This window comes from Taudactylus pleione, unplaced genomic scaffold (genome assembly GCF_031769625.1).
Source record: "Taudactylus pleione unplaced genomic scaffold, aTauple2 ptg000620l, whole genome shotgun sequence".
NCBI classification, from domain to species: Eukaryota; Metazoa; Chordata; class Amphibia; order Anura; family Myobatrachidae; genus Taudactylus; species Taudactylus pleione.
In genome coordinates, this window is record NW_028285022.1 from 709,383 (window position 1) to 725,500 (window position 16,118).

The window sequence follows — 16,118 nt, forward strand, 5'->3', positions numbered from 1 at the left end:
CAGTGCATTATTACATTACATGGGGTGTCTGTACCCTATAAACAGTGCATCATAATTATTACATGGAGTGTCTGTACCCTATATACAGTGCATTACTATTATTACATGGGGTGTCTGTACCCTATATACAGTGCATTACATTACATGGGGTGTCTGTACCCTATATACAGTACATTATTATATGACATGGGGGTGTCTGTACCCTATATACAGTGCATTATTACCTTACATGGGGGTGTCTGTACCCTATATACAGTACATTATTATTACATGGGGGTGTCTGTACCCTATATACAGTACATTATTATTATATGGGGTGTCTGTACCCTATATACAGTGCATTATTACATTACATGGTGTGTCTGTACCCTATATACAGTGCATTATTATTATTACATGGGGTGTCTGTACCCTATATACAGTGCATTATTACATTACATGGGGTGTCTGTACCCTATAAACAATGCATTATTATTATTACATGGAGTGTCTGTACCCTATATACAGTGCAGTATTATTATTACATGGAGTGTCTGTACCCTATATACAGTGCATTACTATTATTACATGGGGTGTCTGTACCCTATATACAGTGCATTATTATTATTACATGGGGTGTCTGTACCCTATATACAGTGCATTATTACCTTACATGGGGTGTCTGTACCCTATATTCAGTGCATTATTATTCTTACATGGGGGTGTCTGTACCCTATATACAGTAAATTATTATTACATGGGGTGTCTGTACCCTTTATACAGTACATTATTATTATTATTACATGGGGTGTCTGTACCCTATATACAGTGCATTACATTACATGGGGTGTCTGTACCGTATATACAGTGCATTACATTACATGGGGGTGTCTGTACACTATATAAAGTACATTATTATTACATGGGGTGTCTGTACCCTATATACAGTACATTATTATTACATGGGGGTGTCTGTACCCTATATACAGTACATTATTATATGACATGGGGTGTCTGTACCCTATATACAGTACATTATTACCTTACATGGGGGTGTCTGTACCCTATATACAGTACATTATTATTACATGGGGGTGTCTGTACCCTATATACAGTACATTATTATTACATGGGGGTGTCTGTACCCTATATACAGTACATTATTATTACATGGGGGTGTCTGTAACCTATATACAGTACATTATTATAGGACATGGGGGTGTCTGTACCCTATATACAGTACATTATTATTACATGGGGGTGTCTGTACCCTATATACAGTACATTATTATAGGACATGGGGGTGTCTGTACCCTATATACAGTACATTATTATTACATGGGGTGTCTGTACCCTATATACAGTACATTATTATATGACATGGGGGTGTCTGTACCCTATATATAGTACATTATTATATTACATAGGGTGCCTGTACCCTATATATACAGTGTATTATTATTATTATTATTATTATTATTATTATTACATGGGGGTGTCTGTACCCTATATACAGTGCATTATTATATTACATGGGGTGTCTGTACCCAATATATACAGTGCATTATTATTATTATTAGCACATGGGGTGTCTTTACACTATATACAATGCATTATTATATTAGATGGGGTGTCTGTAACCTATATATACAGTTCATTATTATTATTATTATTATTACATGCGTGTGTCTGTACCCTATATACAGTGCATTATTATATTACATAGGGTGTCTGTACCCTATATACAGTGCATTATTATATTACATGGAGTGTCTGTAACCTATATACAGTGTATTATTATTATTATTATTATTATTATTATTATTATTATTATTACATGGGGGTGTCTGTACCCTATATACAGTGCATGATTATATAACATGGGGTGTTTGAAACCCTATATATACAGTGCATTATTATTATTATTATTATTATTAGTACATGGGGTGTCTGTACCCTATATACAGTGCATTATTATATTACATTGGGTGTCTGTACTCTATATATACAGTGCATTATTATTACATGGGGGTGTCTGTACCCTATATACAGTGCATTATTATTATTATTATTATTATTACATTGGGTTGTCTGTACCCTATATACAGTGCATTATTATTATTATTATTATTATTATTATTATTATTATTATTATTATTATTACATTGGGGTGTCTGTACCCTATATACAGTGCATTATTATTATTATTATTATTATTATTATTAGTACATGGGGGTGTCTGTATCCTATATACAGTGCATTATTATTACATGGAGGTTTCTGTACCCTATATACAGTGCATTATTATTATTATTATTATTATTATTACCTGGGGGTGTCTGCACCCTTTATACAGTGCATTATTATATTACATGGGGTGTCTGTACCATATATATAGTGGATTATTATGTTACATGAGGTGTCTGTACCCTATATATACAGTGCATTATGACATCGGGGTGTCTGTACCCTATATACAGTGCATTATTATTATGACATGGGGATGTCTGTACCCTATATACAGTGCATTATTATATTACATGGGGTGTCTGTACCCTATATATACAGTGCATTATTATTATTGTTACATGGGGTGTCTGTACCCTATATACAGTGCATTATTATTATTATTATTATTATTATTATTGTTATATGGGGTGTCTGTACCCTATATACAGTGCATTATTATTATTATTATTATTATTATTATTATTACATGGGGGTGTCTGTACCCTATATATAGTACATTATTATATTACATAAGGTGTCCGTACCCTATATATACAGTGTATTATTATCACATGGGGGTGTCTGTACCCTATATACAGTGCATTATTATATTACATGGGGTGTCTGTACCCAATATATACAGTGCATTATTATTATTATTATTATTATTATTATTAGTACATGGGGTGTCTTTACACTATATATAATGCATTATTATATTACATGGGGTGTCTGTAACCTATATATACAGTGCATTATGACATGGGGGTGTCTGTACCCTATATACAGTGCATTAATATTATGACATGGGGATGTCTGTACCCTATATACAGTGCATTATTATATTACATGGGGTGTCTGTACCCTATATATACAGTGCATTATTATTATTGTTACATGGGGTGTCTGTACCCTATATACAGTGCATTATTATTATATGGGGTATCTGTACCCTATATACAGTGCATTATTATTATTATTACATGGGGGTGTCTGTACCCTATATATAGTACATTATTATATTACATAGGGTGTCTGTACCCTATATATACAGTGTATTATTATTATTATTACATGGGGGTGTCTGTACCCTATATACAGTGCATTATTATATTACATGGGGTGTCTGTAACCTATATATACAGTTCATTATTATTATTATTATTACATGGGTGTGTCTGTACCCTATATACAGTGCATTATTATATTACATGGGGTGTTTGAAACCCTATATATACAGTGCATTATTATTATTATTATTATTATTATTATTATTAGTACATGGGGTGTCTGTACCCTATATACAGTGCATTATTATATTACATGGGGTGTCTGTACCCTATATACAGTGTATTATTATTATTAATATTACATGGGGGTGTCTGTACCCTATATACACAGTCTATTATTATTATTATTATTAGTACATGGGGTGTATGTACCCTACATACAGTGCATTATTATATTACATGGAGTGTCTGTAACCTATATACAGTGTATTATTATTATTATTATTATTATTATTATTATTATTATTATTACATGGGGGTGTCTGTACCCTATATACAGTGCATGATTATATAACATGGGGTGTTTGAAACCCTATATATACAGTGCATTATTATTATTATTATTAGTACATGGGGTGTCTGTACCCTATATACAGTGCATTATTATATTACATTGGGTGTCTGTACTCTATATATACAGTGCATTATTATTACATGGGGGTGTCTGTACCCTATATACAGTGCATTATTATTATTATTATTACATTGGGGTGTCTGTACCCTATATACAGTGCATTATTATTATTATTATTATTATTATTATTACATTGGGGTGTCTGTACCCTATATACAGTGCATTATTATTATTATTATTATTATTATTATTATTATTATTGTTATATGGGGTGTCTGTACCCTATATACAGTGCATTATTATTATTATTATTATTATTATTATTACATGGGGGTGTCTGTACCCTATATATAGTACATTATTATATTACATAGGGTGTCTGTACCCTATATATATATATAGTGTATTATTAACACATGGGGGTGTCTGTACCCTATATACAGTGCATTATTATATTACATGGGGTGTCTGTACCCAATATATACAGTGCATTATTATTATTATTATTATTATTATTATTATTATTATAACATGGGGTGTCTGTACCCAATATACAATGCATTATAATATTACATGGGGTGTCTGTAACCTATATATACAGTGCATTATGACATGGGGGTGTCTGTACCCTATATACAGTGAATTAATATTATGACATGGGGATGTCTGTACCCTATATACAGTGCATAATTATATTACATGGGGTGTCTGTACCCTATATATACAGTGCTTTATTATTATTGTTACATGGGGTGTCTGTACCCTATATTCAGTGCATTATTATTATTATTATTATTATTATTATTATTATTGTTATATGGGGTGTCTGTACCCTATATACAGTGCATTATTATTATTATTATTATTATTATTATTATTATTATTACATGGGGGTGTCTGTACCCTATATATAGTACATTATTATATTACATAGGGTGTCTGTACCCTATATATACAGTGTATTATTATTATTATTACATGGGGGTGTCTGTACCCTATATACAGTGCATTATTATATTACATGGCGTGTCTGTACCCAATATATACAGTGCATTATTATTATTATTATTATTATTATTATTAGTACATGGGGTGTCTTTACACTATATACAATGCATTATTATATTACATGGGGAGTCTGTAACCTATATATACAGTTCATTATTATTATTATTATTAAATGGGTGTGTCTGTACCCTATATACAGTGCATTATTATATTACATGGGGTGTTTGAAACCCTATATATACAGTGCATTATTATTATTATTATTATTATTAGTACATGGGGTGTCTGTACCCTATATACAGTGCATTATTATATTACATGGGGTGTCTGTACCCTATATACAGTGTATTATTATTATTACATGGGGGTGTCTGTACCCTATATACACAGTCTATTATTATTATTAGTACATGGGGTGTATGTACCCTACATACAGTGCATTATTATATTACATGGAGTGTCTGTAACCTATATACAGTGTATTATTATTATTATTATTATTACATGGGGGTGTCTGTACCCTATATACAGTGCATGATTATATAACATTGGGTGTTTGAAACCCTATATATACAGTGCATTATTATTATTATTAGTAGTAGTACATGGGGTGTCTGTACCCTATATACAGTTCATTATTCTATTACATTGGGTGTCTGTACTCTATATATACAGTGCATTATTATTACATGGGGGTGTCTGTATCCTATATACAGTGCATTATTATTACATGGAGGTTTCTGTACCCTATATACAGTGCATTATTATTATTATTATTATTATTATTACCTGGGGGTGTCTGCACCCTTTATACAGTGCATTATTATATTACATGGGGTGTCTGTACCATATATATAGTGGATTATTATGTTACATGAGGTGTCTGTACCCTATATATACAGTGCATTATGACATCGGGGTGTCTGTACCCTATATACAGTGCATTATTATTATGACATGGGGATGTCTGTACCCTATATACAGTGCATTATTATATTACATGGGGTGTCTGTACCCTATATATACAGTGCATTATTATTATTGTTACATGGGGTGTCTGTACCCTATATACAGTGCATTATTATTATTATTATTATTATTATTATTGTTATATGGGGTGTCTGTACCCTATATACAGTGCATTATTATTATTATTATTATTATTATTATTATTACATGGGGGTGTCTGTACCCTATATATAGTACATTATTATATTACATAAGGTGTCCGTACCCTATATATACAGTGTATTATTATCACATGGGGGTGTCTGTACCCTATATACAGTGCATTATTATATTACATGGGGTGTCTGTACCCAATATATACAGTGCATTATTATTATTATTATTATTATTATTAGTACATGGGGTGTCTTTACACTATATATAATGCATTATTATATTACATGGGGTGTCTGTAACCTATATATACAGTGCATTATGACATGGGGGTGTCTGTACCCTATATACAGTGCATTAATATTATGACATGGGGATGTCTGTACCCTATATACAGTGCATTATTATATTACATGGGGTGTCTGTACCCTATATATACAGTGCATTATTATTATTGTTACATGGGGTGTCTGTACCCTATATACAGTGCATTATTATTATATGGGGTATCTGTACCCTATATACAGTGCATTATTATTATTATTACATGGGGGTGTCTGTACCCTATATATAGTACATTATTATATTACATAGGGTGTCTGTACCCTATATATACAGTGTATTATTATTATTATTACATGGGGGTGTCTGTACCCTATATACAGTGCATTATTATATTACATGGGGTGTCTGTAACCTATATATACAGTTCATTATTATTATTATTATTACATGGGTGTGTCTGTACCCTATATACAGTGCATTATTATATTACATGGGGTGTTTGAAACCCTATATATACAGTGCATTATTATTATTATTATTATTATTATTAGTACATGGGGTGTCTGTACCCTATATACAGTGCATTATTATATTACATGGGGTGTCTGTACCCTATATACAGTGTATTATTATTATTAATATTACATGGGGGTGTCTGTACCCTATATACACAGTCTATTATTATTATTATTATTAGTACATGGGGTGTATGTACCCTACATACAGTGCATTATTATATTACATGGAGTGTCTGTAACCTATATACAGTGTATTATTATTATTATTATTATTATTATTATTATTATTATTATTATTATTACATGGGGGTGTCTGTACCCTATATACAGTGCATGATTATATAACATGGGGTGTTTGAAACCCTATATATACAGTGCATTATTATTATTATTATTAGTACATGGGGTGTCTGTACCCTATATACAGTGCATTATTATATTACATTGGGTGTCTGTACTCTATATATACAGTGCATTATTATTACATGGGGGTGTCTGTACCCTATATACAGTGCATTATTATTATTATTATTACATTGGGGTGTCTGTACCCTATATACAGTGCATTATTATTATTATTATTATTATTATTATTACATTGGGGTGTCTGTACCCTATATACAGTGCATTATTATTATTATTATTATTATTATTATTATTGTTATATGGGGTGTCTGTACCCTATATACAGTGCATTATTATTATTATTATTATTATTATTATTATTATTATTACATGGGGGTGTCTGTACCCTATATATAGTACATTATTATATTACATAGGGTGTCTGTACCCTATATATATATAGTGTATTATTAACACATGGGGGTGTCTGTACCCTATATACAGTGCATTATTATATTACATGGGGTGTCTGTACCCAATATATACAGTGCATTATTATTATTATTATTATTATTATTATTATTATTATTATAACATGGGGTGTCTGTACCCAATATACAATGCATTATAATATTACATGGGGTGTCTGTAACCTATATATACAGTGCATTATGACATGGGGGTGTCTGTACCCTATATACAGTGAATTAATATTATGACATGGGGATGTCTGTACCCTATATACAGTGCATAATTATATTACATGGGGTGTCTGTACCCTATATATACAGTGCTTTATTATTATTGTTACATGGGGTGTCTGTACCCTATATTCAGTGCATTATTATTATTATTATTATTATTATTATTATTATTGTTATATGGGGTGTCTGTACCCTATATACAGTGCATTATTATTATTATTATTATTATTATTATTATTATTATTATTATTATTACATGGGGGTGTCTGTACCCTATATATAGTACATTATTATATTACATAGGGTGTCTGTACCCTATATATACAGTGTATTATTATTATTATTACATGGGGGTGTCTGTACCCTATATACAGTGCATTATTATATTACATGGCGTGTCTGTACCCAATATATACAGTGCATTATTATTATTATTATTATTATTATTATTAGTACATGGGGTGTCTTTACACTATATACAATGCATTATTATATTACATGGGGAGTCTGTAACCTATATATACAGTTCATTATTATTATTATTATTAAATGGGTGTGTCTGTACCCTATATACAGTGCATTATTATATTACATGGGGTGTTTGAAACCCTATATATACAGTGCATTATTATTATTATTATTATTATTAGTACATGGGGTGTCTGTACCCTATATACAGTGCATTATTATATTACATGGGGTGTCTGTACCCTATATACAGTGTATTATTATTATTACATGGGGGTGTCTGTACCCTATATACACAGTCTATTATTATTATTAGTACATGGGGTGTATGTACCCTACATACAGTGCATTATTATATTACATGGAGTGTCTGTAACCTATATACAGTGTATTATTATTATTATTATTATTACATGGGGGTGTCTGTACCCTATATACAGTGCATGATTATATAACATTGGGTGTTTGAAACCCTATATATACAGTGCATTATTATTATTATTAGTAGTAGTACATGGGGTGTCTGTACCCTATATACAGTTCATTATTCTATTACATTGGGTGTCTGTACTCTATATATACAGTGCATTATTATTACATGGGGGTGTCTGTACCCTATATACAGTGCATTATTATTATTATTATTATTATTACATTGGGGTGTCTGTACCCTATATACAGTGCATTATTATTATTATTATTATTATCATTATTATTATTATTACATTGGGGTGGCAGTACCCTATATACAGTGCATTATTATATTACATGGGGTGTCTGTACCCTATATATACAGTGCATTATTATTACATAGGGGTGTCTCTACCCTATATACAGTGCATTATTATTATTATGACATGGGGTGTCTGTGCCATATATACATTGTATTATTATATTACATGGGGTGTCTGGACCCTATATATAAAGTGCATTATTATTATTATTATTATTATTATTATTATTACATGGGGAGTCTGTACCCTATATACAGTGCTTTATTATATTACATGGGGTGTCTGTACCCTATATATACAGTGTATTATTATTACATGGGGGTGTCTGTACCCTATATACAGTGCATTATTATTATTATTATTACATGGGGGTGTCTGTAGCTTATATATAGTACAGTATTATATTACATGGGGTGTCTGTACCCTATATATATAGTGTAGTATTATTATTATTATTATTACTTGGGGTGTCTGTACCCTATATACAGTGCATTATTCTATTACTTGGGGTGTCTGTACCCTATATATACAGTGTATTATTATTATTATTAAATGGGATGTTTGTGCCCTATATACAGTGCATTATTATATTACATGGGGTGTCTGTACATTATATACAGAGTATTATTATTATTATTATTACATGGGGGTATCTGTACCCTATATACAGTGCATTATTATATTACATGGGGTGTCTGTACCCTATATATACAGTGCATTATTATTACATGGGGTGTCTGTACTCTATATAAAGTGCATTATTATATCACATGTGGTGTCTGTACCCTATATACACAGTGTATTATCATTATTATTATTACATGGGGGTGTCTGCACCCTATATATAGTGCATTATTATATTTCATGGGGTGTCTGTACATTATATACAGAGTATTAATATTATTATTATTATTATTATTATTATTATTACATGGGGTGTCTTTACCCTATATACAGTGTATTATTATATTACATGGGGTGTCTGAACCCTATATATACAGTGCATTATTATTACATGGGGGTGTCTCTACCCTATATACAGTGCATTATTATTATGACATGGGGGTGTCTATACCCTATATACAGTGCATTATTATATATCATGGGGTGTCTGTACTCTATATACAGTGCATTATTATTATTATTATTATTATTATTATTATTATTATTATTATTATTATTATTATATGGGGGTGTCTATACTCTATATACAGTGCAGCATTATTATTATTATTATTATTATTATTATTTTTACATGGGAGTGTCTGTACCCTATATATAGTGAATTGTTATATTACTTGGGGCGTCTGTACCCTATATATACAGTGCATTAGTATTATTATTAGTATTATTATTATTATTTTTACATGGGGGTGTCTGTACCCTATATACAGTGCATTATTATATTACATGGGGTGTCTATACTTAGAGTGCATTATCATTATTTTTATTATTATTATTACTACATGGGCGTGTCTCTACCCTATATACAGTGCATTATTATTATATGGGGATGTCTGTACCCTATATGCAGTGCATCATTATTATTTTTACATGTGGGTGTCTGTACCCTATATACAGTGCATTATTATATTACATGGGGTGTCTGTACCCTATATATACAGTGTATTATTATTATTACTACTACATGGGGGTGTCTGTACCCTATATACAGTGGATTAATATATTACATGGGGTGTCTGTACCCTATATATACAGTGCATTATTATTATTACATGGGGCGTCTGTACCCTATATATACAGTGCATTATCATTATTTTTATCATTATTACCACATGGGCATGTCTGTGCCCTATATACAGTGCATAATTATTATATAGGGATGTCTGTACCCTATATGCAGTGTATTATCATTATAGTTACATGGGGGTGTCTGTACCCTATATACAGTGCATTATTAAATTACATGGAGTGTCTGTACCCTATATATACAGTGCATTATTATTACATGGGGGTGTCTGTACCCTATATACAGTGCATTATTCTTATTATTATTATTACATGGGGGTGTCTGTACCTTATATACAGTACATTATTCTTATTATTATATTACATAGGGTGTCTGTACCCTATATAGACAGTGTATTATTATTATTATTATTATATGGGGTGTCTGTACCATATATACAGTGCGTTATTATATTACTTGGGGTGTCTGTACCCTATATATACAATGTATTATTATTATTATTATTATTAAATGGGATGTCTGTACCCTAAATACAGTGCACTATTATATTACATGGGGTGTCTGTGCCCTATATATAGTGTATTATTATTACATGGGGGTATCTGTACCCTATATACAGTGCATTATTAATTATTATTATTATTATTATTACATGGGGGTGTCTGTACCCTATGTACAGTGCATTATTATTACATGGGGATGTCTGTACCCTATATACAGTGCATTATCATATCACATGGGGTGTCTGTACATTATATACAGAGTATTATTATTATTATTACATGGGGGTATCTGTACCCTATATACAGTGCATTATTATATTACATGGGGTGTCTGTACCCTATATATACAGTGCATTATTATTACATGGAGTGTCTGTACTCTATATACAGTGCATTATTATATCACATGGGGTTTCTGTACCCTATATATACAGCGTATTATTATTATTATTATTATTATTATTACATGGGGGGTCTGCACCTTATATACAGTGCATTATTAATTATTATTATTATTATTATTATTATTATTATTATTACATGGGGGTGTCTGTACCCTATGTACAGTGCATTATTATTACATGGGGATGTCTGTACCCTATATACAGTGTATTATTATTACATGGGGTGTCTGTACTCTATATACAGTGCATTATTATATCACATGGGGTGTCTGTACATTATATACAGAGTATTATTATTATTATTACATGGGGGTATCTGTACCCTATATACAGTGCATTATTATATTACATGGGGTGTCTGTACCCTATATATACAGTGCATTATTATTACATGGAGTGTCTGTACTCTATATACAGTGCATTATTATATCACATGGGGTTTCTGTACCCTATATATACAGCGTATTATTATTATTATTATTATTATTATTATTACATGGGGGGTCTGCACCCTATATACAGTGCATTATTAATTATTATTATTATTATTATTATTATTATTATTCCATGGGGATGTCTGTACCCTATGTACAGTGCATTATTATTACTTGGGGATGTCTGTACCCTATATACAGTGCATTATTATTACATGGGGTGTCTGTACTCTATATACAGTACATTATTATTACATGAGGTGTCTGTAGTACCCTATATACAGTGCATTATTATATTACATGGGGATGTCTGTACTCTATATACAGTGCATTGTTATTATTACATGGGGGTGTCTGTACCGTATATACAGTGCATTATTATTATTACATGGGGTGTCTGTACCCTATATACTGTACATTATTATATTACATGGGGATTTCTGTACCCTATATGCAGTGCATTATTATTATTATAGTTATTACACGGTTGTCTGTAGTACCCTATATACAGTGCATTATTATATTACATGGGGTGTCTGTACTCTATATACAGTGCATTATTATATTACATGGGGTGTCTGTACCCTTTATACAGTACATTATTATATTACATAGAGATGTCTGTACCCAATATACAGTGCATTATTATTATTACATGGGGTTGTTGTAGTACCCTATATACAGTGTATTATTATATTACATGGGGGTATTTGTACTCTATATACAGTGCATTATTATTATTACATGGGGTCTCTGTAGTACCCTATATACAGTGCAGTATTATATTACATGGGGGTGTCTGTACCCTATATACAGTGCATTAGCATTATTACATGGGGGTGTCTGTACTCTATATACAGTGCATTATTATTATTATTACATGGGGGTGTCTGTACCCTTTATACAGTGCAGTATTATATTACATGGGGTGTCTGTACCCTATATACAGTGCAGTATTATATTACATGGGGGTGTCTGTACTCTATATAGAGTGCATTATTATTATTACATGGGGTGTCTGTACCCTATATACAGTGCATTATTACATTACATGGGGTGTCTGTACCCTATATACAGTGTATTATTATTATTACTACATGGGGGTGTCTGTACCCTATATACAGTACATTATATTACATGGGGATGCTTGTACCCTAAATACAGTGCATTATAATATTACGTGGGGTGTCTGTACCCTATATACAGTACATTATTATATTACATGGGGTGTCTGTACCCTATATACAGTGCATTATTACATTACATGGGGTGTCTGTACCCTATATACAGTACATTATTATATTACATGGGGGTGTATGTACCCTATATACAGTGCATTATTATTACATGGGGGTGTCTGTACCCTATATACAGTGCAGTATTATATTACATGGGGGTGTCTGTACCCTATATACAGTGCATTAGCATTATTACATGGCGGTGTCTGTACCCTATATACAGTGCATTATTATTATTACATGGGGTGTCTGTACCCTATATACAGTGCATTATTACATTACATGGGGTGTCTGTACCCTATAAACAGTGCATCATAATTATTACATGGAGTGTCTGTACCCTATATACAGTGCATTACTATTATTACATGGGGTGTCTGTACCCTATATACAGTGCATTACATTACATGGGGTGTCTGTACCCTATATACAGTACATTATTATATGACATGGGGGTGTCTGTACCCTATATACAGTGCATTATTACCTTACATGGGGGTGTCTGTACCCTATATACAGTACATTATTATTACATGGGGGTGTCTGTACCCTATATACAGTACATTATTATTATATGGGGTGTCTGTACCCTATATACAGTGCATTATTACATTACATGGTGTGTCTGTACCCTATATACAGTGCATTATTATTATTACATGGGGTGTCTGTACCCTATATACAGTGCATTATTACATTACATGGGGTGTCTGTACCCTATAAACAATGCATTATTATTATTACATGGAGTGTCTGTACCCTATATACAGTGCAGTATTATTATTACATGGAGTGTCTGTACCCTATATACAGTGCATTACTATTATTACATGGGGTGTCTGTACCCTATATACAGTGCATTATTATTATTACATGGGGTGTCTGTACCCTATATACAGTGCATTATTACCTTACATGGGGTGTCTGTACCCTATATTCAGTGCATTATTATTCTTACATGGGGGTGTCTGTACCCTATATACAGTAAATTATTATTACATGGGGTGTCTGTACCCTTTATACAGTACATTATTATTATTATTACATGGGGTGTCTGTACCCTATATACAGTGCATTACATTACATGGGGTGTCTGTACCGTATATACAGTGCATTACATTACATGGGGGTGTCTGTACCCTATATAAAGTACATTATTATTACATGGGGTGTCTGTACCCTATATACAGTACATTATTATTACATGGGGGTGTCTGTACCCTATATACAGTACATTATTATATGACATGGGGTGTCTGTACCCTATATACAGTACATTATTACCTTACATGGGGGTGTCTGTACCCTATATACAGTACATTATTATTACATGGGGGTGTCTGTACCCTATATACAGTACATTATTATTACATGGGGGTGTCTGTACCCTATATACAGTACATTATTATTACATGGGGGTGTCTGTACCCTATATACAGTACATTATTATAGGACATGGGGGTGTCTGTACCCTATATACAGTACATTATTATTACATGGGGGTGTCTGTACCCTATATACAGTACATTATTATAGGACATGGGGGTGTCTGTACCCTATATACAGTACATTATTATTACATGGGGTGTCTGTACCCTATATACAGTACATTATTATATGACATGGGGGTGTCTGTACCCTATATACAGTACATTATTATAGGACATGGGGGTGTCTGTACCCTATATACAGTACATTATTATTACATGGGGTGTCTGTACCCTATATACAGTACATTATTATATGACATGGGGGTGTCTGTACCCTATAAACAGTACATTATTATTACATGGGGTGTCTGTACCCTATATACAGTACATTATTATTACATGGGGTGTCTGTACCCTATATACAGTACATTATTATTACATGGGGTGTCTGTACCCTATATACAGTACATTATTATTACATGGGGTGTCTGTACCCTATATACAGTGCATTATTACCTTACATGGGGGTGTCTGTACCCTATATACAGTGCATTATTATTACATGGGGTGTCTGTACCCTATATACAGTACATTATTATTACATGGGGTGTCTGTACCCTATATACAGTACATTATTATATGACATGGGGGTGTCTGTACCCTATAAACAGTACATTATTATTACATGGGGTGTCTGTACCCTATATACAGTACATTATTATTACATGGGGTGTCTGTACCCTATATACAGTACATTATTATTACATGGGGTGTCTGTACCCTATATACAGTACATTATTATATGACATGGGGGTGTCTGTACCCTATATACAGTGCATTATTACCTTACATGGGGGTGTCTGTACCCTATATACAGTGCATTATTATTACATGGGGTGTCTGTACCCTATATACAGTACATTATTATTACATGGGGTGTCTGTACCCTATATACAGTACATTATTATTACATGGGGTGTCTGTACCCTATATACAGTACATTATTATTACATGGGGTGTCTGTACCCTATATACAGTACATTATTATTACATGGGGTGTCTGTACCCTATATACAGTACATTATTATATGACATGGGGTGTCTGTACCCTATATACAGTACATTATTATTACATGGGGTGTCTGTACCCTATATACAGTACATTATTATATGACATGGGGGTGTCTGTACCCTATATACAGTGCATTATTACCTTACATGGGGGTGTCTGTACCCTATATACAGTGCATTATTATTACATGGGGTGTCTGTACCCTATATACAGTACATTATTATTACATGGGGGTGTCTGTACCCTATATACAGTACATTATTATATGACATGGGGTGTCTGTACCCTAT